We start from the raw sequence: 4,620 nt of genomic DNA, 5'->3' as shown, positions 1-4,620 counted from the left end.
AAGGGTCTTTAGGCGCCTCATCATCACTGATGTTCTTATTCGGATCCGCTAGACCCACACTTATCCTAGGATTCGCGTGACCGGTACTAACGGCCGCGGACGAATGTGCGTTTTTTCCAATAGTGTCAGTCACAAAACAGATCAGAGAGGCCACCAATTATATATGCAAGACATATAGCTCTTCGATCAGTTGTTGGCTTGTTGCTCGTCCAGAAATGTAATAATATAATGATGATCGAGTGCAAAATGCAACTCCAAAGTTGTTGATGGCGCATGCAAAGCAAGGGATCGAATGGGAATGGGATGCACCGAGGAAAGAATTAATGGTCGCGGGGAAGCGCTCCACTGCATGCACACTGCTGGAAGTCAGCATGATGCATGTGGTGTGAGAACCGTGAGGCGGCGCGCGCTGGACGACGATGGCAGTGTTGACACTAGAGGCTACTACTATCATACACGTTGCGCCGACCGGAAGCTCGAAGCAACTCGAGAGCAGAGCGTAGCCGAGCAAGGGTGGAACAAGATTCATCAATCATAGCAACACGGCAACACCCTCCAGCACATACTCTCTTTGATACGCTACGCACCTGACAACAAATTTTTTGTGAGCCCTACAATTTTTCTAATTAATTCGTTTGATTCAAGCAGTTCAGTGTTTCGCGGCGTCTTCATTTGTTGTTCAACTTTGCCTTTGATAAATCCCTAAAATGAATAATTCAGTCATTCTGAATGTTGTTGTCTCTGAGTTTGAGTATTGTTAGTTAAGAGAGCGTAAAACAAAATATTGTAATTCTTTTATGAGCATATATGTCCATGTCATGGCATCTGCAATGATAATGTGCTATTTTATGCAACCTCATATGCATTTCTGGTAGTTAGTGAATCGTTAGCAGTAGTATACTGACGTGAATCTCCTTGTCGTGAGAAAGCGTTTTTCTTTTTTTCAGCGCGATTCAGAGAAAGCAGTTGCATCATTTAGAGCTCAGGGGAACCGCACCGTTCAACAAATCGGCAGGAAGGAGGTCCAAAGGACTCATGGCACAACCGCACAAGTGTGCGCGGCTACCATCTTGTATGTTACATGCAGCATGCACCATCCAAAATGATATAGAACTCTTCACATATGCTGGATCCATGGGAAGCTTGAGGAAAGGTGTGCAGTGTGCTATGGTCAGGGGACAATGATGGTCTTGCTCTCCAAACTTGATGCAGATAAGGGGGTGTTTAGTTAGTGAAAATTTTTGGTTCAAAGGTCACATCGATTGTTTGACCAGATGTCGGGAGGGTTTTTCGGACACTAATAAAAAAACTAATTTCAGAACTCACTTGGAAACCACGAGACGAATCTTTTGAGGCCTTTGACCGTGTCATTAGCATATGTGGGTTACTGTAGCACTTATGGCTAATCATGCACTAATTAGGCTTAAAAGATTCGTCTCGCCATGTACATCCAAACTGTGTAATTAGTTTTGTTATTTAATTACATTTAGTGTTTCATACATGTATTTAAAGGAGATGTGAAAATTTTTGGGAACTAAACGGCCCCTATGATTATTGTGGAATCGGACCGGGCGATAAAAACTTTTTCTGAAAAGCTGACTTCAAAACATCTCTCTTGCACCGCCCACCAGGCTGCGTGCTGCGCGTGCAGGCCGGTCTGGGCAGCTACTGCGTGCAGGTGCAGGCTTTGTGCCCCGCGATGGCCCTGTTGCCCTGCGCGTCTGCTGGCACCGGCCTGCCACGTGCGGGCTGGGCCGGGTGCAGTGCAGGCCGCGCGTGCACTGCTCGCCCTGCCCGGCGCCGCCTCATGCCGCCGCGCGAGCTGCTCGCCGTCGCAGGCAGCAGCGCAGGCTGGGGCCGCCTGGCCAAGCGTCTAGCACAGCGCGTCCTCTCCCCTAGGTCGCGTGCAGCTGTGCCGCTCGCTGCTGGTTGCGTGCGTTGCTCGCTCACGGCTCACCCCTGCAAACTCAAGAACAGAAACAAAAGAGGGGAGGAACAAGAACGAAAACCGCACCTTCAACTTCAAATCACTCCCTCAAAACACAATGAATCGAAACAAAACTCTATCCATAGATTCGCAACCTCAAAGATTAACGGGAACATATCAGGTGCAAACTAACTTCTCCATGCAAACTATGAAAACTTCAATCTGCGCCATCAGATCAACATCCAAGGGGAGGGGTGCATAGAGGTGGGAGGGGGATTTGCAAAAGTGTGATTAACCCAATCCAAGGGCGGGTCCAGATTGTAAAATTATCCAATCCCTCGTACCCTTGGATGCTGATCCGATGACTTAGATTGAAGTTTCCATAGTTTGCACGGAGAGGTTGGTTTGCACCTGATATGTTCCCAAGATTAACAGATCTAGAAAAAAAGATTACGAAAAGATCAAATATAACTCGCGAATAAAAAATCGGACAAAAAATCCACCCGTGCGGCGCCGTTTCACCTCAAAGCTATTGGAATGGGTTCTCCTAAGCACATTCTCTTTCCATCTGCATGTGCTTTTTACTATGTTGAGTTTTAAATGTTGAACATATGTAGGGTTAGCGACTTAGCGTTTATTTAGAGTGCAGATTAGTATACATGGAAATAGCAATAATTGAATTGGAATCATGTATTGATGACAAAAAAATGAAAGCTATCATGTCACCGGGTTCAAATTCCTTCTCTTGCTATCCACTGGCAGAATGTTGCAATTATCATAAACACCGCCCAGTGCCCATGAATCAAACCTTTCTTACTGTAATTGTTGCCTTTTATTATAGTCACGTGTCCTAAAACTTTAGTTTTCCCATTTTGTTTTAGAACATAGCTGCAGGTAATTATTCCGGTAAATCCTTATGATGCAGATTGATACCAACTCTCAATCTTTCTTGATCTTTACAGGTGGTCTAGACACTGAGGAATTGGACATTATGACATCGGCGTCAGGGCACCACTTCCTTTGTCTGGGTGTGCATCTTTTCCTGTGTTGTGGCCCATGGCGTTGCTAAGTTTTGCAATGCTCATGCCTGTTTTTTGCAGTGTGGGGTTGCTCCTAGGAGAACCCCATCACCAGCTCACTCTTCTCCACGAATCATTAGACGGCATCAGTGTGGAGTCGTAAGCACATAATCTCAGTACGAAGCAATGCTTTGATGTGCTATCTGTCATCTGTGCAAGCCTTGAGTTTGTTCTCTGATGACAGTGCTGAACTGGCTGAAGTTACTGATCTGAACTAACGAAACATGCTTGTGTCTGACCTACCTGTGCAGGTGGAGATCACGTGCCTAGGGTTACCGCTCCCCGCGTTCCTGACCCTGCAGCATGTCCGGGATGGCATCTGGTGCCAGGGCGACGCTGCCATCTCGCCGTCGGTGGCGCTACCGGACATGCCAGCCGCTAACCACCTCATGGTTTTGCAGTACGGCAGAAGACCGTAGTAGACAGACAACAGACCACCAACCAACCATCACCCCCACCTGCGATGACAGAAATGTAGATCCTGGCATTCTGCCCCTCCTAACCCTTTTGTCGGCGTGGCTGTTGCCGGGCCGGCAATAGGCGGCATGACGAACAACGATGAGCTCCCGACCGCCTGCGCTGGCTTCCCTGTGCGCCGCCGATGATCTGCTGAAGAACCACTGGAGAGGTGCAAAGTTTTTTTTCCTGTCGTTGACCGTCGGCGTGGCAGCTCATCTGCACACTGGAGGCCTTTTCTCTCCACACAAGTGCTGGAGAGAATGTAACAGCTTGGAAGTTGCGCCTGACAGAGAGTCTGACGAGGCTGTGACGGCAAGAAGGGAATTCAGCCCACTGAAGAGTAGTGACTTCCAAGCCATTTCGGCCTTGTTCACTTCACCTGATCTACTAATCTCCAGAGTTCAGCCGTTACATGTTGTTAATTGTTAGCCCCTGTTGCTCGCTTCTGTTTTTTGTTGTGGAAGCAGCACATCTTGAAATGCTCCCGTTGCTAAAGGACCCGTCTTTCAGAGGGAAAACTTGACATCTCACTGAGAATTCATTGATTCATGATTTGACTCCCTAGACGCTCTTGTTTCTTTTGGCTATTACTTCAGTGGTTTGAGCCACATCAATTCAGTTGCAGCACCTTCCTGTCACAGATGTGTACCGTTTGCCCTCCTTTCATATTTATTGAAAAATTCAGCAAGCAGTTGCAGACTTCTGGTGGAAGTTGCAGGCTCCATCAGGGTCATTGTTTTTTCTTCAGAACTTCAGATTTTACATCTCAAAAATATATAGTTTTTTTTAAATGCTTGTTGCAGCTAAAATTTAGTGTGTGTATTTTTTTCACCATATTATTTTTAAAACACGTGCGTGTCACACGTGCGCCATACTAGTTGTAATAACCATCGGATCTGTTATCATTCCTAATAAATTATCCACCTCTGCCATTATGAAAATAGACTAAAGTAACCCTTTAAACATGTATTTAAATTACCCACATCTGCCATTATTAAAAAACTAAAGTAACCCCCTAATTTTTGTGTAAATTACCCACATATGCCATTATAAAAATAATATAAATATCCTCCTAAATTTGCATATAAATTATCCAATTTTGTCACTATTATTACAAGTTAAGTTACTTGTAAATCTGAATCTAAATTATATAAT

General features: G+C 45.5%; 1 long non-coding RNA gene across 1 annotated transcript; it reads left to right on the top strand.

Annotated features, from left to right (window-relative positions):
• Positions 1-2,462: 2,462 nt before the first annotated feature.
• On the top strand, positions 2,463-4,031 carry LOC120667045. The gene is made up of 2 exons (XR_005672052.1): positions 2,463-3,105; positions 3,264-4,031. It is a non-coding gene; the product is annotated as an uncharacterized LOC120667045 (long non-coding RNA).
• Positions 4,032-4,620: the final 589 nt, after the last annotated feature.

The sequence above is a fragment of the Panicum virgatum genome, chromosome 3N, assembly GCF_016808335.1.
Source record: "Panicum virgatum strain AP13 chromosome 3N, P.virgatum_v5, whole genome shotgun sequence".
NCBI classification, from domain to species: domain Eukaryota; kingdom Viridiplantae; phylum Streptophyta; class Magnoliopsida; order Poales; family Poaceae; genus Panicum; species Panicum virgatum.
The sequence above is the reverse complement of the archived record's forward strand: the minus strand, read 5'-3'. Positions and strand labels throughout refer to the sequence as shown.